Here is a 24,867-nt window from a genome sequence, read left to right on the forward strand (position 1 = left end):
CTTGTTATTTTCCTGGCCGATAAGTGATAATGAACTCGAATCTTGACAAAGACATACTCCAACGAGCTTGATGACGATTCAACACGCGTGCTGACATGAAATACTCGAGGTTCTTGTGATCTGTATACACAGTGACTGGACTAGAAGCGCCTTCTAGATAATGATGCCATTCTTGAAAGGAATCCACGATCGCAAGAAGTTCTTTATCGTGGATCTCATAATTGATCTCGGCTGCTGAGAATTTTTTTGAATGAAAAGCTATTGGATGAAGTTTGTCATCTGATCCCATTTGTGATAAAACTGCACCTAAGGCAAAATCTGAAGCATCTGTTTCCATAAAAAATGCCTTGGAAAAGTCAACACGATATAAGACTGGTGCAGAGACCAACGATGTCTTCAAGGCTTCAAATGCTGCTTCCGCTTCTTCATTCCATTGGAATTTATCTTTACTAGTCAAGCGTGTAAGTGGAGCTCCAACTCGTGAGAAATCTTTGATGAAGATCCGATAGTAATTGGTAAATCCCAAGAAACATTGGACATCTCTTACTGTCCTTGAAATCTTCCAATCCATGATTGTTTGGACTTTCTTAGAATCCATCATGAGACCATCATTTGAAATGATGTATCCTAAAAAGTCAACTTGAGTAGTGTGAAATACACACTTTTCCATCTTGGCATACAATCCTGCATCTCTAAGTTTTTGTAATACTTGACGAACATGTATTTCATGTTCTTCAACGTTCTTAGAATAGATCAGGATATCGTCTAGATAGCAGACGACAAAATTGTCTAAGAATTCACGAAATACATCATTCATGAGATGTTGAAAAGCAGCTGGTGCATTCGTGAGTCCAAAGGGCATGACATTATATTCGAAATGTCCATACCTTGTTCGAAACGCAGTCTTCCATTCATCTCCTTCTTTGATCCGTACTAGATTATATGCTCCTCTTAGATCTATTTTTGTATAGATCTTAGCTTGATTCAACTGGTCAAGGAGTCCTGATATCAAAGGTAATGGATACTTGTTCTTGATTGTGATCTTGTTGAGTCCTCGATAGTCAATACACATTCGCAAAGATCCATCTTTTTTCTTTACGAATAGAATTGGAGCTCCTGCTGGAGATTTTGAATGGCGTATGAAATTCTTCGCTAAATTCTCATCAATATATGTCTTGAGTTCAGCCAACTCATCTTGCGATAAACTGTAAATTGGTCCAAATGGTGGCTGAGTTCCTTCCTTGAGGTCGATTGAACAATCATATGGGTGATGCTCAAGAAGAATATCTGCATTCTTTTTCTCAAAAACGTCTTGATACTCCTGATATTGACTTGGAATGCCACTTGAAGTCTTTATGCTTTCAAAAATAAGTGCAACATAAATAGCAAAAGTTGATCCTTCTTTTGCTGCGTGTATAAATGCTTTTGCACCTATCAGTACGAGTTTTACTATACTAGACTTATAATTTTTTACTTGGTTGGTAGAACTATTAATAACGCTTTGAGAAAAGTCAAGTTTACGTGAATTCCAATCTATTCGAGGGTTATATTTTTCTAGCCAGGATAAACCTAAAATAACTGGATTGGACGGGGATTTAATTATGTTAAAAGCTATGTAGCTATCATGATCGTCTATTGTTACTTTTATAGGATGAGTTTCATGAGTGACATCTCCAGAAGACAAAGGACGACCATCTATTACTTCTACATGTATTGGTTTAGGTTTCTGTACAAAGGGTATTTTACGACTTTTAACAAATTGTTCATCTAAAAAACATGCTGAGGCTCCCGAATCTAATAAAGCAGAGGCTTTGTAATTGTTAGGTCCTAAATATAAGTCTATTATAAAACAAGGAGAGGATTCTGAGGAGAGGATAGGACCTTCATTAGGAATTGTACAAGGTTCTAGCTGCACGGTCCCTATTATAGCTGGACGAATCCGTTTTCTGACATGTTGTCTTCTTTGACCGTCGTACCCCTCATTTTATAGTTGCGTCGTTTCTTTGGACAATGTTGAGCAGTGTGCTTAGGTTCTCCGCAATATAAACATAATCCTTCTTGATGACGACGAATCTTTTCTTGCTCAGTTAGGAGTTTAAAACGTACCGCGTCAATTTGCATGTCTTCTACTTTCGAATGTACGTTTGGCAAAGATGTTGATGTTGCCATTGAGTAATAACGTTGAGGTTCCCGTGAATGATTCTCGGATCGAAATTCGAAAAGTCGATTATCACATTTTCTCGCAAAATCGATTGTTTGACTCAAAGTTTGAGGATCAGGTAAGTTGAGCATCAATTTCTTTACTTCGTATTGCAATCCATAAAGAAATTGACTGATGAGTGCAGCATCATCCCACTTGATGTCAATTGCAAGTTGTCAAAATTATGAAGCATACACTATTACTGAGCGATTTCCTTGTCGCAGAATTTGGATCTTATTTGTTGTAACACGAGTTGCATCGTGTTCACCATACATAGATCGAAACTCCGCCAAAAAAACTTCCAAATTGTCCAATATTGGATTTTGTTGTTCAAGAAAAGATGAAAACCACGATAATGCAGAACCAGAAAGTAGAGTGCTAATAAACCTGACTTGTGATCTTAGAGTTGGATAGCTTTGCGGTTGAAGTTCAATTGCCAATTGTACTTGATTGATGAACCCTCGAAACTTTGATCTCGTACCATCAAATTTCTCGGGTAAGGCAATTCTTGGTTCTCTAGTGCTTACAGGGTGTTGTACAATTGGAGAAGGAATGTGATTTGTTGTAGATGTTGAAGCAGCTTCGATCATCTCTATATCCCCACTTTCTGCCATTCTTGTTCTTTCCTGTGTTGGTGAATTGAGTTGATGCATCGCAAGCATTAACTCTCTCATTTGCTCTTGCATTTGTGCCATTGCACTCTTCATTTCAACAAGCTCTGTCATAATAACACTAAGAAAAAAAATTTGTTTGATACTGCTCAAGACAAAAGAAAAGAAAGACTTGATAACAAAGAAGATACTAAGAACAATATCAGTTTAGAAGTGGGTAATCCGCAAACTTCCAATACGCTTATGTCTTGTCAAGAGAAAGGGGTAATCTACTCTTACTCAAGAAAAAACAAAGCTCTGATATTGTAAATGTACTCTTGTCAATCTGTCAAGGACAAGAACTCGATGAAAAAACAGTTCAGACAAGTAAGCCTTCACTCAAAGAAAAGTAACAAAATATGAATAATAAGTATGTATATTGAAAAGAGAAACTAGAATGGCTATTGCCAAAAGACAAGAAAACTAGAGACCCTTGAAATTAGACTAGCAGCAAGAAAGGAGTTGACAAGAGTGAAGAAGCCTTCACTCTTGTCTCTATATATACTATCTAACTAGGGGCTACGTGGCGACGTTCTATAGGACCTTCAATATGTGTTGACTTTGTAGGACACATGCCTTGACTTACAAGGCAAGTTTTTCTACGTGTGGGCCACATAGTTAGCTTGATCTTCAAGCTAACAACATGTGTGGCACATGGCCAACTTGTTGACCACGTTTCTAATCCAAAAAGTCAATTAAAGATACCTATGAAGTCAAAGCAATGTCTAAGAAGTTTCTAAGAAGCTTTTATATTAAATATTATAGAATTAACTTACTTTTATCTACTTTTACTTACTTCTACCTATTTCTATATGTAATTATTAGCTTACATGATTATGGCCGTGACAGTTGTTCTTAAGGATCTTCATCTCAATTGTATCATCTTGAAAGTTGTGACAATTGTAATGTTTCATCTGGTAATTCTATAAATGAAAGCTCTTGAGTTGAATATGCTCGTTGTTGATTTTTCATCTCCTCAGCGTCACAAACACATACAAGCTACAAAAAAAGATAGAAGGTAGAATGTTATCTTCCTTTGATCTTCTTTCTTTTATAGCAAAGATTTACTATTCTTCATCTTGGTTTTAATGGATCTCGTTGATGAAAAGCTTCAACTTTCTTTATTGCATTTGCAAGATTCTTTAATGGCTTCCATGTGCGTTCAGTAATATCATATCCGCACCAAATGAACAAGATATTTGAATCTATTTTAGTGCCACCTTTAGTCTAAGACTTCTTCCACCTCAAGTTCTTGATTATTATCTACTTCTATATGAGGAGGTGGCATTTATCTTCTTTCAAAATATTCACTGTCTTATACCACTCAAGAAGAGACATGTAAATTACAAGGTAGATCTTCATAGACTCCGGTGTCGTGATGTAACATGACTAATAGGTAAAAGAGTGTAGAGATTATTGTAATTTAGGAGATCTTAGTTCAAAGTATTAGAACAAATTATCTTAGAAATATAATTAATAGTCAAAGGGGTAGTAAAATTAAAAGATACCAATGCTGCCTTTTACAAAGATGACTTCTACTTACTTTGTAGGACCATAAATAAGGCAAAACAAAGTAGGTTGCAAAAATAAATGATATCGGCATCTTTAGAAGGAAGCTAAGAGTAAATTCTAGTAAAAATTACTTAGAAAAATTAGATGTTGGTATCCAAAGAGGGCCGATTGTAAACTAGGATCGAAATCAGACCTTGATGCACAAAATCGAGTCTTGACGACGACTCCGGGATTCTTTTACAGATCAAAGAATGGAATTTGATAGCAGATGGGATAAGATTTCTATGAGCATTGGTTATGGGCAATTTGGAGTTATGACTTTATAAGAGCTTTGTAAATTCAAGGTTTATTTTGGATGACTTGGATTTTATGAAATAAAATAGGATTTACGTTTTGGATGATTTCAAGAGTTTTGTAATAGATCTACAAGTGAAATTTTGTCAGTTGATGGTTATAATTGTGTTTAATATGTTTTGTCAATTTGAATTCAATCTAACATTTGAATTGAGGGTTATTGAGATTTAAGTGGGTCAAGGTCTCAAAAAGTAGAATTTTAGGTCTAGTGAGGATTTTTAAGATTTCTTGCAATTTACTAATTGTATTGGAATGAAATTTATGTGAGAGGATATTAGATTTGTTTTTTATATATATGAAAAATTTAAAATCAATCGAACAGTGAAAAGAAGAGATATTGGCTCTGGAAGATTGGCATCAAGATTGGAGAAGGAGGCCGGCCAATACCTGAGCACATTTTTGAGGTTATCGTCAATTTGGTAATTTTGATCCTTTTCAAATTTTTTGTGCTTTTTTTAACTTATTTTTTAAGAAGTGTGCAAAATTTGAGTTAAGATCAATGGTTTATTCATTAGTTATTGAGGTTTAAATCTGTTATAGGAATTATTAGGATTTGGTTTAGGTTTAGGATTTAGGATTTGTTTAAGATTTGGTTAGGATTTGGTTTAGCTTTAAGGGTTTGAATTAGGATTTGGTTAGGATTTGATTAGGATTTGGTTTAGAATTTGGTTGGGATTTGGTTTGGGGTTCAAGATTTGATTTAGGTTTAAGGTTTCATTGGGGTTTGGTTAGGATTTGATTTAAGATTTGTTTAGGATTTGATTTATGATTTAAGATTTAGGATTTGATTAGGATTTCATTTAGGATTTAGGATTTGGTTAAGGTTTGGTTACGATTTCATTTAGGATTTAAGATTTGGTTAAGATTTGGTTTAGGATTTAAGATTTTATTAGGGTTTATTTAGGATTTAAAATTTAATTAATTTTCAACTAAAGTTTGAATGAAGTCCATTAGGATTTTAACTAGGATTAAATTGAGATTGAATTGAGATGTATTTGAGAGATATTTATCATCATTCTAATATTTCTTTAAGATTTTATATTATTTCTTTGAAATTTCTTTGAGATTTCTTTGAATTTGATTAAAGCTTGCTTAACATTATTATAGTCTAATTAGAGTTTAGTTAATATTCTATTAGAGTTAGAATTTTGTTGTTGTAATTTTCATTCTACCTTCCACAGCCAAGTGCCTGGAGCATTTTCAAGCAAGACTTCATATATTACGACACCGATAGATATAATTAATAAGTAATAGGATTGATTTGTTTATAAGTAGAGAAAGATCTCAGCCTATAATAGTCCATTTTATCATTAGGACAAGAAGTCTTGATATTTTGACGAAGAAACTATACCTTCTTACCTATGTTGAATTGTAGTTACTCCTTGCGATAGGCATTTACGTCGGTCTTTTACAATCCTTGAGATTCTTTTAATTGTATCTTTATTATTCTATGTAGCTATGACAAATGATTTGCTAAATCTTTGGGCGTAAGATTATCAACTTTTCAAAAGTCAAAAGTATCAAATTATGGATGATAATCATAATTAGCAAAAAAAGGTGTTTGTTGAATAGAAGAATCTATTCAATTATTATATACAAACTCTACTAATTACAAAAGAGTTGTCTAATCATTTTGATGATAGTTGATAGTACACTTCAAATACTATTCCAAAATTTGATTCACTTATTGTGTTCGCCTATCAATTTGAAGATGAAAATCAAAAAAAAACTTTATATCCACCTTTAGAATCTTGAATAAGATTCTTTAGAATATTGATACAAATTGAGTCCATCTATCTAATATAATATCCTTTGGTAATCCATGATAGCGATAGATATTGTCAATAAAAAGCTTAGTTGTTTCTTCACCTGAAATAGACTTTGTATACGATACAAAATGAGCTATTTTGGTGAAGAAATCTACAATTATAAATATGGAATCACGTGAATTTGAGACTGAAAGATCTATGATAAAATCCATAGAAATAGAAGACCATAGTTGTTCTAGAATATGTAACACTTGAAGCAGTCCATAAAGTCTATGACAAGGAGTTTTGGATCTTGAATAAGTATCACATGGTCGTACAAAGTCTTTTATAGCCTTCTACATTTGATGCCTCTAAAAATCTCTAAATATAAGCTATAAAATCTTGTGATATTCAAAATGTCCGATTGCTAAAAAATCATGACGTGCTTGAAGAACACATAAACGTGCTTCTTCTTCTAGAACATATAGGCGTCATTCAAAATAGAAAAGATTGTTCTTAAACTTAAACTTTGAAATATTATGAGACTTAGTAGAAAGATTCTTGATATCATGAAGAAGAGAATACGAAGACATATTTAATTGAATTTTCTTGACAAAGGTTGAATCAATAATCAATGTTGATTTTATTGCTTGAAGATAAAAATTCTTGAGATTCAAGAGAATCATTCTTTGTTGATCAAAAGATGAATCTCCTCCTTTTGGTGCAACATAAGAACGTCTAGAAAGGGAGTCTGACAAACCTTCTTGTTTTTTGAATCAATAAGTGAACTTGAAATTGAATCTGGATAAAGATTTGATTCAACGAGCTTAACGACAATTCAAAATATATGCTCACATAAAGTACTCAAGGATCTTACGGTTTATATACATGGTGACTAGACTTGAGATGCCTTCTATATAATGATGCCATTTTTGAAATGAATCCACAATTACAAAGACCTCTTTGTCATGGATTTCATAATCAACCTCAATTGTTGAAATTTTTTTCAAATGAAAAGCTACTGAGTGGAGTTTATTATTTGTTCCCATTTGTGACAATATGGCACCTATAACAAAGTTTGATGTGTTTGTTTCCATAAAAATTGCCTTAAAAAAATCAATGTGATACAAGATTGGAGCAGAAATAAATTCCTTCTTTAAAGCATCAAATGATGCTTCTACTTCTTTATTCCTCTTAAGTTTGTCTTTACAAGTCAAATGTATAAGTGTAGTTACAACTTAAAAAAAGTTCTTAATAAAGATTCAATAGTAATTAGTAAAGTCCAAAAAGTATTGCACATCTTGTATTATTCTTAGAATCTTCAAATCTATGATAGTTTGGACCTTCTTGGAATCCATCATAAGGCCTTTGTTGAAAATGATGTATCATAAAAAGTCATCTTAAATAGTATAGAATACACACTTTTTCAACTTGGTATATAATCATGCATCTCTAAGTTTCTATAACATATAACAAACATAAAATTCATGTTCTTCTATGTTTTTAGAATAGATTAGAATGTCGTCTAAATAAAAAAACAAAAAAATCATCTAAAAACTCACAAAAAATATCATTCATAAGATGTTGAAAAGCGGTCGGTGTATTTGTGAATCCAAAAGGCATGACATTATATTCAAAATATCCATACCTAGTTCAAAAAGTAGTCTTCCATTCATCTCTTTTTTTAATACAAACTAAGTTATATACTCATTATAGATCTATTTTCATATAGATCTTTGTTTAATTGAATTGATCAATTCCTAAAATTAAAGGCAAAGGATACCTATTTTTGATGGTAATCTTGTTGAGTCCTTGATAATTCACACACATCTGCAAAGATTTGTATCTCTTCTTCACAAATAAGATAGGAGCTCCGGCTAGGGATTTAGAATGGCATGTGAAGTTCCTGGTAGATAAGTGATGATGAACTCGAATCTTGATAAAGACATGCTCCAACGAGCTTGACGATAATTTAATATATGTGTTGACATGAAATACTGGAGATTCTTATGATCCATGTACACAGTCATTGGACTTGAGGTGCCTTCTAGATAATGATGCCATTCTTGAAATGAATCCACAATTGCAAGAAGCACTTTATCGTGGATTTCATAGTTAATATCAACTGCTGAAAATTTCCTGGAATGGAAGGCTACTAGATGGAGCTTGTCATTTGCTCCCATTTGTGAAAAAACGGCATCGAAGGCAAATTTTAGTGCATCTATTCCATAAAAAATGCCTTAGAGAAGTCGACACGATATAAGATTGGTGCAGAAGTAAATTCCTTCTTTAAAGCATCAAATGCTACTTCAGCTTCTTTATTCCAATCAAATTTGTCTTTACAAGTCAAACATATAAGTGGAGCTGGAACTTGAAAAAAGTTATTAATGAAGATTCGATAATAATTTGCAAAGCCCAAAAAGCATTATACATCTCATACTATTCTTAGAATCTTCAAATCTATGATAGTTTGGACCTTCTTGGGATCCATCATCACGCCTTCGTTGGAAATGATGTATCCTAAAAAGTCAACTTGAGTAGTATGCAATACACACTTTTCCAACTTGGCATATAATCCTGCATCTCTTAGTTTTTGTAACACACAATGAATATGGAATTCATATTCTTCTATGTTCTTAGAGTAGATTAGAATGTTGTCTAAATAAAAAACGATAAAATCATCTAAAAACTCACGAAAAATATCATTCATAAGATGTTGAAAAGCAGCTGGTGCGTTTGTGAGTCCAAAAGGCATGACATTATATAATAAGAATATTATAAAAAGAGGCACATAGCTGATATTTCAGCTTTGTGGTTGCTAATAAATCCCCAATCATTCGTCTTTGAGGGTTGATTAATATTGATCTTTTATAGCTTCTATTTTACTCTCCAACATACTAGTTGACATTAGAAAAATATAATCTACAAAAGAATTTTGTTCCTATCGTCACACTTTGTTTTCCTTACAATGTTCTTCCGTTGTTCGTATAGGAAATAATGAGCCATCTAAGGTCTTCAATTGTATAGAATTGTTGGTGGAGACATCCACCACAATAAAAAGGCCAGTCCATAGAGCATCAAATTTTTCTGAGAATTCCATTTTTCAGGATTGGAAGCACTGTCATAATGTAACACGATTAATAGGTGAAAGAGTGTAGAAATTATTATAATTTAGGAGATCTTAGTTCAAAGTATTAAAACAAATTATCTTAGAAATGTAGTTAATAGTCAAAAGGGTAGAAAAATTAAAAGATACCAATGCAGCCTTTTAAAAAGGTGACTTCTACTTACTTTGTAGTACCATAAGTAAGGCAAATCAAAGTAGATTGAGAAAATAAATAATATAGGCATCTTTAGAAGGAAGTTAAGAGCAAATTCTAGAAAAAAGTTACTTAGAAAAACTAGATATTAATATCCAGAGAGGGCCGGTTATGAACCAAGGTCAAAATCAGATCCTAGGGCACAAAACCAAGTATCGACGACGACTCCAGAGTTCTTTTGGTGATCAAAGAATGAGATTTGATAGTAGATTAAATAGGCTTTCTATTAGCATTAATTTTGGGTGATTTGAAGTTCATATGACTTTGTAAGAGCTTTGCAAAATCCAGGTTTGATTCGGATGACTTGAGTTTTATGAAATAAAATAGGATTTACGTTTTGGATGATTTCAAGAGTTTTGTAGTAGATCTAGAGGTAAAATTTTGTAAGTTTATGGTTCTCATTGTGTTTAATATGTGTCTTCAATTTTAGCTTGATCTAACAATTGAATTGAGGAATATTGAGGTTTAAGTGGGTCAAGGTCTCAAAAAATAGAATTTTAGGTCCAGTGGGGATTTTTGAGATTTCTTGCAATCTACTAGTTAGATTGGAGTGAAATTTACGTAAGAAGATATAAGACTTGTTTTTCTATGTGTACGAAAATTTTGAGATCAATCAAATGGTACAATAGAGAGATATTGGCTGTGGAAGATTGGCATCAAGATTGGAGAAGGAGGCCGGCCAATACCCGAGCACATTTTTGAGGATATCGTCAATTTGATAATTTCGATTCTTATCAATTTTTTTTGTGCTTGTTTTTAACTAAATTTTTTAGAAGTGTCCAAAATTTGAGTTAAGATCAATGGTTTATTCATTAGTAATTCAGGTTTAAATCTATTGTAGGATTTAGGATTTAGATAGGATTTTATTTAGGGTTTAGGATTTGGTTTGGATTTGGTTTAGGGTTTAGGATTTGAATTAGGATTTGGTTTAGGATTTAGGATTTGAATAGGATTTGATTTATGATTTAGAGTTTAGGGTTTGGATTTAAGATTTAGGGTTTGAATTAGGATTTGGTTAGGGTTTGATTTAGGGTTTAGGATTTTATTAGGATTTAACATTCAATTAGTTTTGGCCTAAAGTTTGAATGAAGTTCAATAGAATTTTAACTAGAATTAAATTAAGATTAAATTGAAATGTATTTGAATGATATTTGTGTTCTTTCTAATGTTTCTTTAAAAATTTCTATTGTTTGTTTGAAATTTCTTTGAGATTTTTTTGAATTTGATTAAGCTTGCTTAGCATTATTATAGTATAATTAGAGCATTATTAGTATTCTATTAGAATTAAGATTTTTTTATTGCAATTTCTATTCTTCCTTTCACAGTCAGGTGCCCGGAGCATTTTCAAGCAAGACTTCATGTATTACGACAGCTCCTTCTAGATAATGATGCCATTCTTGAAAAGAATCCACAATTGCAAGAAGTTCTTTGTTATGGATCTCATAATTGATTTCTACTACTGAGAGTTTTTTTGAATGAAAGGCTACTAGATGAAGTTTGTTATCTGATCCCATTTGTGACAAAACCGCATTCAGAGCAAAGTCTGATGCATTTGTTTTTATAAAGAATGCTTTGAAAAAATCAACACGATACAAGATTGGTGCAGAAATAAATGCTATCTTCAAAGATTCAAAAGCAACTTTCGCTTCTTGATTCCATTAGAGTTTATCTTTACAAGTCAAACCTGTAAGTGGAGCTACAACTCGAGAGAAGTCTTTGATGAAGATCCGATAGTAGTTGGCAAATCTCAAAAAGCATTGGACATCTCTTATCATTTTTGGGATCTTCCAATTTAGAATAGGATCCATCATAAGTCCATCATTTGAAATGATGTAATCTAAGAAATCGACTTGAGTAGTATAGAATATATACTTTTTTATCTTGGCATAGAGTCCCGCATCTCTTAATTTTTGTAACACACAACAAACATGAAGTTCATGTTCTTCTAGATTCTTAGAATAGATCAAGATGTCGTCTAGATAACAGACCACAAAATTATCCAAAAACTCTCAAAAAACATCACTCATTAGATGTTGAAAAGTTGTTGGTGCATTTGTAAGTCCAAAAGACATGATATTGTATTCAAAATGTCCATACCTAGTTCGAAACACAGTCTTCCATTCATCTTCTTCTTTGATGCTTACTAGATTGTATCCTCTCTAGAGATCTATTTTTGTATAGATCTTAGCTTGATTCAACTGATCAAGAAGTCTAGATATTAAAGGTAGTGGATACATGTTCTTGATAGTAATCTTGTTGAGTCCTCGATAATCAACACACATACGCAATGATCCATCTTTTTTCTTCACAAATAGAATTGGAGCTCGTGCCGGAGATTTAGAATGGCGTATGAAATTCTTGGCTAGATTTTCTTCAATATACTCCTTGAATTTAGTCAATTCATTTTGTGATAAACTATAGATTGGTTCGAATGGCGATTGTGCTCCTTCTTGAAAGTCAATTGAGCAATCATAGGAACAATGTTCCAAAAGTGTATCCACATTCTTTTTTTCAAATACATCTTGAAATTCTTGATATTAGCTTGGAATGCCACGTGAAGTCTTTGCATCGTTAGAAATGGATGTGGCATAAATAATATATGGTGATTCTTTCAAAGCAGCATGCAAGAAAGCTTTTGCACCTATAAACACGGATTTAATTGAATTGGACTTATGACTCTATACTTGATTAACTACACTGGTAGTTATACTTTTAGAGAAAGTAAGAGTTTGAGAAATCCAATCTATTTGAAGATTATATTTTTCTAACCACAATAAATCTAAAATAGCTAGATTAGAGGAAGATCTAATGATATTAAATACTACAAAGCTATTATGACCATTGATTATTACTTCTACAAGAAGGGTTTCGTGAGTAATATCTCCAAAAGACAATGGACAACCATCTATGATTTCTACATGAACATTTATTGTAAAACAAGGAGAGGATTCTGAGGAGAGAATAGGACCTTTACTACATGTTGTACAAGGTTTCAGCCACACAGTCCCTATTGTAGCTAGACAAACTTGTTTTTCGACATATTGTCTTCTTTGACAGCCATACTCCTCATTTTGTAATTGCATCGTTTCTTTGGATAATGTTGAGCAGTGTATTTTGGTTCTCCATAATATAAACATAATCTTTCTTAATGATGACGAGTCTTTTCTTATTCAATAAGAGGTTTGAAATGTAATGCATCAATTTGCATATCCTCTAATTCCGAATGTATGTGTTGAAGAGGTGTTGGTGTTGTCATTGAATTATAGTAACGTTGAGGTCCACTTGTACAATGTCGTATTACGTGAAGTCTTACTTGAGAATGCACTAAGCACCTAATTGTGGAAGGTAAAAGAAAATTACAACAAAAGGTCTTAACAATCCAATAGGATTATTGAGAATTTACAATTAAACGTTAACACTCATAATCAAACCTTAAGCAAGCTCAATTAAATTTCATTGAAGTTATAAAAGAAACACAAGAAAATCTTAAAGAAATATAAAAGAATATTAAAGAAAACTTAGTCAAACCCTAAAAAAAATCTAATAAAATCTTAAATTTTGACCAATTCCTAATCCTAATCCAACCTTAATCAAACCTTAGACAACCCTAAATCCTAAACCAAATCTTAATCAAACCTTAATCAAATCCTAAACCTTAAACCAATCCCTAACCAAATCCTAAATCAAATTCTAAATCCTAATCTAAATCCTAATCCAAATCCTAATCCAAACTCTAAACCCTAAATCAAATCCTAAACCAAATCCTAAATCCTAAATCCTAAACTAAATCCTAACAAATCCTAGACCCTAAATCAAATCTTTATAAAATCCTAACCTTAATCCAAATCCTAAATCAAATCCTAAACCAAATCCTAAATCTTAAACCAAATCCTAAACTATATCTTAATCCTAACAACCCCTAAATCCTAAACCAAATCCTAACCAAATCCTAACCCTAAACCCTAATCAAATCCTAATTCAAATCAAATCCTAATTATATATTTGAAAATTAAATAACTAAAGATTGAACTATTGATTTTAATTCAAAATTTGCACACTTCTTGGAGTATAAGTAAGAAACCAGCACACAAATTTTGAAGAAAATTGCACAAACCAATTAATCGATGACCTCAAAATTCTGCTCCAATGTCAGCTGGTCTTTCCTTCTCCAATCATGATGCCAACTTCCAGCACTCATATCTCTCTTTTCCATCGTTTGATTGCTTCCAAATTTTATTTGCATGTAGGAAATCAAGTCTTCTACTGATAAAATCAAAAATCTCTCCAATCCAATTGGCAAATTACTAGATATCTAAGAAAACCTTACTAGTCTTCAAAACCCTAAATCTCGAGACCTTAGCCCACAAAAACCTTTATTTGTATCGATCTAGCCATTCGATTGATTTCAAATCTCTTACATACATTTATAACAAGCATACCAATAAGTCTCTATTTTTCACTTATAAAAATACTACAAAAGACACGAAATGTAAAAATTTATAAACTGGTTTTATTTCTCAAAGATCTGAATTCACACAGAACATCACTCGCTTTGAAAATCCCTCAAAAAACCAATACTAATCCAAACGACACGAAATCACATTTCAAAATTCCCTCCATAAGTTTTCTCTCTAATTTGGCTCTCCGATCTTCCAAAGAACCCTTGAGTCGCCGTCAGAGTGTAGTTTTGTGCCTTGGGATCTGATTTTGACCAAGGTTCATAACCGGTCCTCTTTGGGTATCAACTTTCGTCTTCTTGAGGTAATTTTTACTAATTTGCACTCCTAACTCCTCCCTACATATGCCTATATTCTTTGTTTTTCTAATCTACCTTGTTTTGTCTTATTTATGGCTTTACAAAGTAAATAGAAGCATAATTTGTAAAAAGGCAGCATTAGTACCTTTAATTTTTCTACCCTTTGACTAATATCTATTTTTCCAAGATAATTTGCTACAATATTTTTGAAGTGAGATCCTCAAATTATGATATTTTCTTCACTCTTTCATTTGTTAGTTGTATTACATCACGACAACGGTTCTCAGATCGAAATTCAAAAAGGCGATTGTCGCACTTCACAGCAAAATGAATTGCTTGACTCAATGTTTGAGGATCAGGTAAGTTGAGCATTAATTTCTTTATCTCATATTTTAATCTATAGAGAAATTGGCTCATAAATGCACCATCATCTCACTTGATATCAATTGTAAGTTGTGAAAATTGTGAAGCATATAATGTTGCTAATCGATTGTCTTGTTGCAAAATACGGATCTTATTAGTTGCAACTCGAATTGCATCATGTTCTCCATACATAGATCAGAACTCGGCTAGAAAAATCTCTAAATTATCTAATATTAGATCTCATCGTTCAAGAAAAGATGAAAATGAGGATATAACTGAATCTGAAAGAAATGTATCAATGAATCTAACTTGCGATCTTAGAGTTGGATAGCTTTGGGATTGAAGTTCAATCACAAGTTGTACTTGATTGATAAATCCTCGAAACTTGGATCTAGTGCCATCAAACTTCTCGAGTAGGACAATTCTTGGTTCTCTAATACTAGAAGGGCATTCCACCACATGAGAAAGGACATGATTTGGTGCAGATGTTGAAGGAGCTCCAATCATTTATATATCTTCACTTCCTGCCAATCTTATTGCTCTTTGTGGTGGTAAATTGAGTTGATGCATCGCAAGCACTAACTCACTCAACTGCTCTTGTATTTGTACCATTGCACTCTTCATTTCAGCAAGTTCTACCATGATAATACTTAGAAAAGAGAAGATGTCTAATATCACTGAAAACAAATAGAAGAGAAGACTTGATAACAAAGAAAATACTAAAGACAATATCAATGTAGAAGAGGGTAATCCGTAACTTCTAATATTCTTGTGTCTTATCAAGAAAAAAGGGTAATCCACTCTTAATCAAGATAAGACAAAGCTATGATATTGTAAGTGTACTCTTGTCAATCTATCAAGAACAAGAACTCGATGAAAAAGAAATTCAGACAAGTGAGCCTTTACTCAAAGAAAGGTAATAAAATATAAATAAACAAGTATATATATTGAAAGAGAAGCTAGAATGGCTATTGCCAAAGACTAGAAAATATGAAGACTCTTGAAACTAGACTAGAAACAAGAAAGAAGTTGACAAGAGTGAAGAAGACTTCATTCTTGTCTCTATATATACTATCTAACTAGGGACTACGTGGCAACGTTCTATAGGACCTCCAATATGTGTTGACTTTGTAGGATACATGCCTTGACTTACAAGGCAAGTTTTTCTACGTGTGGGCCACATTATTAGCTTGGTCTTCAAGCTAACAACATGTGTGGCACATGGCCAACTTGTTGACTACGTTTCTAATCCAAAAAGTCAATTAAAGACACCTATAAAGTCAAAGCAACATCTATGAAGCTTCTATATCAAATACTATAGAATTAACTTATTTTTATCTACTTTTACTTACTTCTACCTATTTATATATGTAATTACTCGCTTATATGAATATGTCCGTGATAGAAGGAGCACAACCGCCATTTGGATCAATCTACAGTTTATCACAAAATGAATTGGCTGAACTCAAGGAGTATATTGAAGAAAATCTGGTCAAGAACTTCTTATGCCATTCCAAATCTCCAGTATGAGCTCCAATTTTATTTGTGAAGAAAAAAGATGGATTATTGTATATGAGTGTCGATTATCGAGGACTCAATAAAATCACCATCAAGAATAAGTATGTGCTATCTTTGATATCTATACAATAATAGATCTATGAGGAGCATACAATCTAGTACACATCAAAGAAAGAGATAAATGGAAGATTACGTTTCGAACAAGATATAGACATTTTGAATACAACGTCATATCTTTTGGACTAACAAATGCACTAGTAGCATTCCAACATCTAATGAATAATGTCTTTTAGGAGTTTTTAGATGATTTTGTTGTTTATTACTTAGATGACATCTTAATCTATTATAAGAACTTAGAAGAACATAAACTTCATATTCGTCATGTGTTACAAAAACTAAGAGATGCAGGACGCTATGACAAGATAGAAAAGTGTCTATTTCTTACTATACAAGTCGACTTTTTAGAATATATCATTTCAAATGATGGACTTATGATGGATCCTGAGAAAGTACAAACTATTATAAATTGGAAGATCTCAAAAACAGTAAGAAATGTCCAATGCTTTTTTAGATTTGCCAACTACTATCAGATCTTCATCAAAGACTTCTCTCAAGTTATAGCTCCACTTACATGTTTGACTTGTAAAGACAAACTTCAATGGAATCAAGAAGCAGAAGTAGCATTTGAAGCTTTGAAGACAAGCTTTGTTTCTACAGCAATCTTGTATTGCGTTGATTTTTTTAAGCCATTTTTTATGGAAATAGATATATTAGACTTTATTTTGGATGCCGTATTTTCATAAATGGGAATAAATGATAAACTTTATCCAATAGCTTTTCATTCCAAAAAATTATTAGCAGTCGAGATCAACCATGAGATTCATGATAAAGAACTTCTTACAATTGTGGATTCATTTCAAAAATGGCACCATTATTTAGAAAGTACTCCTAGCCCAATCATCATGTATACAGATCATAAGGACCTTGAATATTTTATATCAGTACATGTTTTGAATCATTGCCAAGCTCGTTGGAGTATGTCTTTGTCAAGTTTTGAATTCAAGAATACTTACTGACCAAGAAAACCACAAGGTTTGTGAGATATATTCTCTAAACAATCTTACTTTGCACCAAAGGAGATGCTCCTTCTGATCAACAATGGATAATTTTCTTGAAGCCAGAGCATCTTCATGTTCAAGCTATGAAATCAACACTAACTATCGATTCAACATTCATTAAACAAGTGCAATCAAATATGTCTTTTGATCCTTTTATTCATGATATTAAAGAAAATCCTTCAAAGTCTCATGATACTTTCAAGTTTGAATTCAAGAACAATCTACTATATTTTGAAGGACGCCTATATGTTCCAGAAGGTGAAGCTCGTTAATGTATTCTACAAGCTCTTCATAACTTTCCAGCAGTAAGACATTTTGGGTAGAATAAAACTTTGGAACTAATATCTAGGGACTTTTGGTGGCCACAAATGTGAAAAGAAGTCAAAGTTTTTGTACAATCTGTGATGTTTATTTAAAATCAAAAACTCCTCATCATCGACCTTACGGACTTCTTCAGCCATTATCCATTCCAAAACAACCATGGTCTTCTATTACTATGGATTTCATCATGGATCTTCCAATCTCAGGTTTTTATGATTCTATATTTGTGATAGTAGATCATTTTACTAAGATAGTACATTTTGTACCATGTACAAAATCCATCACAGGTAAAGAAACAGCTAAGCTCTTTTTTGATAATATCTATCGCTATCATGAATTATCCAAGGATACTATATCAGATAGGAGAACTCAGTTTGTATCAAGATTTTGGCAAACTCTTTTGAAGATTCTAAAAGTGGATATAAAACTATCTTCAAAATTTCATCCTCAAATCGATGAAGAAACGGAGTGTGTTAATCAAGTTTTGGAGTAGTATTTAAAATATACCATCAATTATCAACAAGATGATTGGAAAACTCTTTTACTATTGGCAAAGTTTGCTTATAATAACACGCTACATTCTTCTACAAAATAAACACCTTTCTTTGCCAATTATGCTTATCATCCATGACTTGATACTTTTGACTTTTCAAAAATTGATAATCTTGCGGCAAAACATTTGACAATTCATTTGTCAGAGCTACATGCAACGATGAATGCACAGTTAAAAGAAGCTCTAGAACAACAAAAGATCAATGCGGATGTCTATCAATAAGAACAACCACCATTCTACATGAGTGATAAGATATGGTTACTTTGTCACAATATCAAGACCACCCATCCTTGTAACAAATTGGACTATCGATCGCTTGAACCATTTTTTATTTCTGTACAAATGAATCCAGTTGGATATTGTTTACACCTATTAGAGTTAATAAAAATCCATCTAGTATTCTATGTGTCTCTTTTTGAACCATAAAAGAATATGGACATACCAAGAAGAAGATAAGCTCCACCTCCTCATATAGAAGTGGATAATAATGAAGAGTTCAAAGTGGAATAAGTCCTAGATTCAAGGCGATGCCAAAATAAATTAAAATATCTTACCTATTGGTATAAATATGATATTAGTAAATGCATTTTGGAGCGAGTAAAGAATCTTACAAATGTAGCAAAGGTGGTGGAGGCTTTTCATCGAAAACATCAAGATGAAAATCTTCTTTATAAAAGAAACAAGATCTAGGCAAGTTAAAATTCTACTTTCAATTCTTATTTGTAGCTTCTTAATAGTTGTGACGTTAAGGAGATAAAGAACCAACAACTAGTAGTTTTGACTCAAAAGCCTTCGTTTGCTGACCTGTCGAATGAGACATTATAATTTTCACAACCTTCAAGACGACGTAATCGAGATGAAGATCTTCAAGAACAACATGTTCTTCTTCAAATAGATGGCAAAATACAACGCGTTTGGTATCACAACCTTGGAAGGGACTCTCGATGTTTGGTGATTTTACTAGAGGTAGGAACAACTCTTGATGATGTTTCAAATATTTTATTTGAAAGAAGTTATGAAGGCCTCAACAATGATCAAATAATTGGATGGACTTCCTGCCCTAATATGAGACACTATTGATAGTTGAGAGGCCCTATCAATCATCTTCAAAGAGAACAAAGATCAGAGTATGTGACAAATACAATTCTTTGTAAGATAGATATTTTCAATATATGATGATCACTCTTTGTGGAACTCATGCCTAGAAGGGGAGATAATGTCATGGATATAGGCATACAAGCCAATAATTATATATATAAATAGGTAGAAGTAAGTAAAGGTAGGTAATAATTAATTAATTCTATAATATTTGCTATAGAAGCTTCTTAAAAGCTTCATAGATTCGGCTTTGACTTTATAGGTGTCTTTAATTGACTTTTTGGATTACGTGGTCAATAAGTTGATCATGTGCCACACATGTTGTTAGCTTGAAGATCAAGCTAACTATGTGGCTCATACGTAGAAAAACTTGCCTTGTAAGTCAAGGCATGTGTCTTACAAAGTCAACACATATTGGAGGTCCTATAGAACATCGCTATGTAGCTCCTAACTAGATAGTATATATAGGAATAAGAGTGAAGCCTTCTTCACTCTTATCAACTCCTTTCTTGCTTCTAGTCTAATTTCAAGGATCTCTAATTTTCTTGTCTTTTGGCAATAGCCATTCTTTTTTCTTTCTTAATATATATATTAAATTATTTATATTTTGTCATCTTTTTTTGAGAGAAGTCTCACTTATTTATTTGTCTTTATCAAGTTCATGTCCTTAATAATATGTATCAAAAAACTTAGAATTTGCCAATATTATTTGACTTGTTCTTCTCTATTCAAGTCTTTGTTCTTAATGTCTTTCAAATAATCGATCGTTGCATTGTGGGGATAGAGAGAGTTTATCTTAAGAAAGTGTTGGACTTCTGGCTGCCACTAAATACTCAATCAAGTCAAAGATATAAAAATTACCAATTTTATATATATAATATATTCCTTTTTAGAGAAATTACATCAAAATATAAGCCAAGTATCAAGAAAACACCCAAATATATGATAAAGTATCTTAAAACCTTATATATCCTTATGAGAAATGTTTCCTAAACTTCAACAGCTAATATAACATGATCAGACCTTCCAAATAATTCTAAATTCTACATGAAGTACTAATATACTTTCAAAAACTACTACAAAAATATTCAACTGCAAATTCATTACGGATCTTGAGATATCACCAAAATCCTAACAATAGCTTTAAATCCTAGCTTACATACACATGTACACTAATTTCTTCATATCTCATAAAATAAATACTCAAATACCATGAAATTTTAATTTATATCTTTTTAACTTAATAACTCACATTTCTAAAAATTTTGAGCCAAAAATTCATCCAGAAATTTAAGATATGGCTCCAATCATTACTATCAATAAAATGACTCACTTATTGCCTTTGAATTATACGTGTTGTCTTCAATGCCCTATAACCCCTTCATTCAGACTTAAAATTCATCAAAAAATATATGTAAAATGTAGTTAAGAAAGTATCTTCTCTAATTCTAGTTACTGATCTTTTATTGCTCTCTGTATGCATATGTTATGCTTCAAAGAATGACAGTAGGTACAAATTTGATACCTTCACTTTGAACACCTATATCTCCTTCAAAAAAAACTTGAAATCACACAAATTCTTCATCCAAAATATACCCAAAACCCTGAACTTGCTGATCCTAGCCTCTAAAGCTTGAATGACTTCGAAAGAGAAATCCTAATTCCTAATAAGACCTCGGGTAGTCTCCTTGAAGCCCATTGGACATGGCCTTAGACCAATAAGAATGAAGTTCTCCATTCGTTACCTTCATCCAACCATGCCTTGCTTTCATCCCTCCCAATAAGCCTCTTAATAGTTTAAACTTTCATCTTTAGACTCCAACCTTCCCTTAAGTTTTATACTAAATATCTAAATCATACATAATATAAACACTATAATCAAAATAGATACATCTCCAAAATAATTTTCTTATATCAATTCTCTTTAAATTTATTTACTAACCACTTTAATCTACATCAAGACTTACAAACATATTATATGTCTTAATTAATTTTTACATACTATAAGCAATTATAGTATGACAGCGTGCAATGGCTTGAGTAATAAATTATTCCAAAGATTTAATTTTCAGCATTGTTAATAACAAATTTTTGATACCATCCTTTAATCCATATCAAAATTGATTGATGAGTGCTTTGTCATTTCAGTCCACATCACAAGTAAGGTTTTGGAATTGAGTAGCATATGTGGTGGTTGATCGTGATCTTTGTCGTAAAGATGAGAGTTTGGTCTTTGCTACTTGTTCTCGATCACTTTCTCCAAATGTTGCTGTAAACATTTCTAAGAATGAATTCAAATCATTAAGGAGTTACAAATCTTTTTCCATTAAAGATGCAAACCAAGAGAGAGGACTTCTTCATAGAAGTGCGCCTTTGAATCCAACTTGAGTAAATCCATCAGAATATTGAAAATGGTGCAACTTTAGATAGAGCTTGATTTGTTGCAAAAATCCTCAAAATTTTGATCTTCTCCTATTAAACTTCTCAGGCATACTAATCCTTGTTCCCATCATACTTATAGAAGAAAAACTCTCTGGATTTGGTTGTGAGGTCGATGTACTTGCTTCCTTCAATTGTACAACTTCTTGCTGTAGACTCTGAACTTCTTTCATAGGTGTAGATATAGTACTTCCATGATTCATGTTAGAAATACATGAGATTTCTACTCTAAGAGTATTGACAAGCTCATGAAGATTTGCAATAGTTACAAATCTATTCTCACTTCCACTAGGTGTAGCGTCTATAATCTTTTCTTCCATATGCAAGTCAAACAAATCCAAAAAGTTAAATTAAAGGAGAGTAATCTGCAACCTCTATTAAAAAATTTCACAAAGAGGGATAATCAACTTTCTTTAAGAAAAGATCAATGTTAAAAAATAAGATTTTTTTGTTTAAAAGGTGGGTAGTCCGCAATCGTCAAAACACAACAATAAAAATGAGGTAATCCACTCACTTCTAAAATAAGACAAAAATAGTATGTTAGTACTCTTGTCAAATTATCAAGGACATGAATCTCAAAGAAAGAGAATCCTCGATACACTCTTGTGTTACTAAAGAGAACTAGAAAGTCACTCAAAGGGTAATGTAATATTAACTAGAATATCTATTACCAAAAACAAGTAGATTAGAAAGTCTTGAAATAAGACTAAGGACTAGAATGATGTTGACAAGAGTGAAGAAGGCTTCACTCTTGCCTCCATATTTATTCTTAACTAAGAGCTACATGGTGATGTTTTGTACGACCTCCAAAACATGTTGACTTTGTTGGCCACATGTCTTAACTTGCACGACAAGTTATTTGTATATGCGCCACATGATTAACTTGTTCCATAAGCTATTATGTGGAGTTAACTTGTTCCATAAGCTACTAACATGTGATTAACTTGTTGGCCAAGTTTCTGACCTACAAACACATCTAAAGCCAAAATTGCATCTATGAAGCTTCACTAAAAGATTTATGAAATTAATCTATATTTACCTACTTCTACCTAATCATATAAATAATTATTGAAGTAATTGTATATGTCCATGACAATATCCTATTACTTCACAATGTCTTATTTATGGACTTACAAAGTACATAAAAGCGTTTTATGTAGGAAGGTATCAATATCACTTCTTAATTTTTTATACGTTCTTATTGATTATGTACATTTACACCATATTGTGCTACAATATTTTCATTTCAGCTTATCTGCAATTTAATATTTCTTTAATAATGTAGAGTAATTTGACCAAGGCATATGAAAATTTGAAAACTTCGTCTATTATGATACAAAGATCTTTAATTACAACTTTGCAAATATGTAAACTCAAGAAAAATGTGTGATGCACTTGAGCATTCGGTTGGAGTTGATCAATTCTCAGAAGAGAATGGACATGTTCTCAGTAACGCATCTTGAACCTTGCCCACTGAAAATTAGTACTGGGTCTTTCGGGGATAATTTACCAAGGCAAGCAGATTTCGGTTGACATACCGCACCCTTGCGTGCCTGTATCTAAGGTACAAAACAAACTTTAGGTCACTGTTGGGTTGCGTGGGTTTGTTCAAAATCTCCCTGAGTATTATGTATGTCGAACACAGGCAAGATTCAAGTGAATACAGTAAATTACCAGATTCAATTGTGATTAGTTGCATAAATCTTTGGGGCACAAGTGATTATGACAAACCGAATGTCTGAGAAGCTACTATCAGATTTCATCCAGTAATAGGGATGTTGTCAGCGAAACTTCCAGGTTTCGTATTCGCCCCCCATGAATCAGGCAAACCATACAGGTAAGACTGGGATTAAGAGAGGCACAACGCACAGGGAGTGATTTAGGCGTCAGATAGGAGCGAAAGACTAATTTCTGTAATTCATCAAAGCCCCAGTGAGGCTCATTTGAACTATGCATACGCATCACCCGCCGTCATCACTGTTCAGTATTGGACACATGAGGCCAGTCATTCCAGTCTCAGATCGTCCTAGTCTAAATTGAAATTCATCACATTGATTCAGTAAACCATAATGTTTTTGGTCATCATAGACTGGAAACCGAAATCCATAAAACCCTAACCAGACGGAAAACCCTCGGATTCAGTCACCATACCCTCGAAGAAGGGGTTCATTCCAGAATGAGACCGACTGAATCGTTACAGGTTCCAGAGTGAAAAATCTCAGTATCCTGAATATCCTCAGGTGGCAAAGCCACTCAGTTATATGCTTGTCAACATTTTGACATCATCGACTTCTCAGAAAAAATCTCGGCTGAAAACCCGAAGAAACATGTACACACTTGATATTACGACAGGACACGCAGCATTAAACCAAACACCAAGAAACAGCAGCCCGCTGCTCACAACAGGATAAACCCTAAGTCCCCACTAAAGTGGCTATGCTTAACAGCGCCGCCACACTGGACCCCGATACGGAACCTGTGCCGCTTCAAGAATTTGCAGACAGCAAGGGAAGTGAAGACATTCACTGTACCTTAACCGCCTCCGCAAGGAAACAACAAAGACTTCAAACGCACGGTGTGTTCAACCCCATAGCCCGACAAGTCAGGCTGAGACTCCACAACCTGCTGCAGACTCAATAAGACTCGACTTGACTCAACTCGGCTTGGTGAAGTTGAGCTACCTCTCCACTGCTTCTTATACACGGTGGCGGAGATTGGCACCCTTAACCGAATGAACTTCATCATCTAAAACTGACGATTCATCCATGACGTTCATCCTCAAGTAGGGAAGGGTTAATTCACGGGAAAGGTAAACGGGAGGGAGTAGAAGTGGAGGAGGGATCATGACGAATGTAGCCCAGACCGTAAACGTGCTGAAATAGCGAGAGGGGTGGGGATGAACACGTGGCGTAGGCGC

General features: G+C 33.0%; 1 long non-coding RNA gene and 2 other non-coding genes across 3 annotated transcripts; all 3 read right to left on the minus strand.

Annotated features, from left to right (window-relative positions):
- Window positions 1–23,255: 23,255 nt before the first annotated feature.
- LOC149986249 (uncharacterized) lies at window positions 23,256–24,780 on the minus strand. Its single transcript, XR_016500947.1, has 2 exons — window positions 23,625–24,780; window positions 23,256–23,509 (listed from the first exon to the last, which is right to left on the minus strand). It is a non-coding gene; the product is annotated as an uncharacterized LOC149986249 (long non-coding RNA).
- LOC112278547 (small nucleolar RNA snoR83) lies at window positions 23,683–23,800 on the minus strand. The gene has a single exon (XR_002968726.1). It is a non-coding gene; the product is annotated as a small nucleolar RNA snoR83 (small nucleolar RNA).
- LOC112278549 (small nucleolar RNA snR60/Z15/Z230/Z193/J17) lies at window positions 23,829–23,924 on the minus strand. Its single transcript, XR_002968728.1, has one exon. It is a non-coding gene; the product is annotated as a small nucleolar RNA snR60/Z15/Z230/Z193/J17 (small nucleolar RNA).
- Window positions 24,781–24,867: the final 87 nt, after the last annotated feature.

This window comes from Physcomitrium patens, chromosome 25, assembly GCF_059467195.1.
Source record: "Physcomitrium patens ecotype Gransden chromosome 25, ASM5946719v1, whole genome shotgun sequence".
NCBI lineage: Eukaryota > Viridiplantae > Streptophyta > Bryopsida > Funariales > Funariaceae > Physcomitrium > Physcomitrium patens.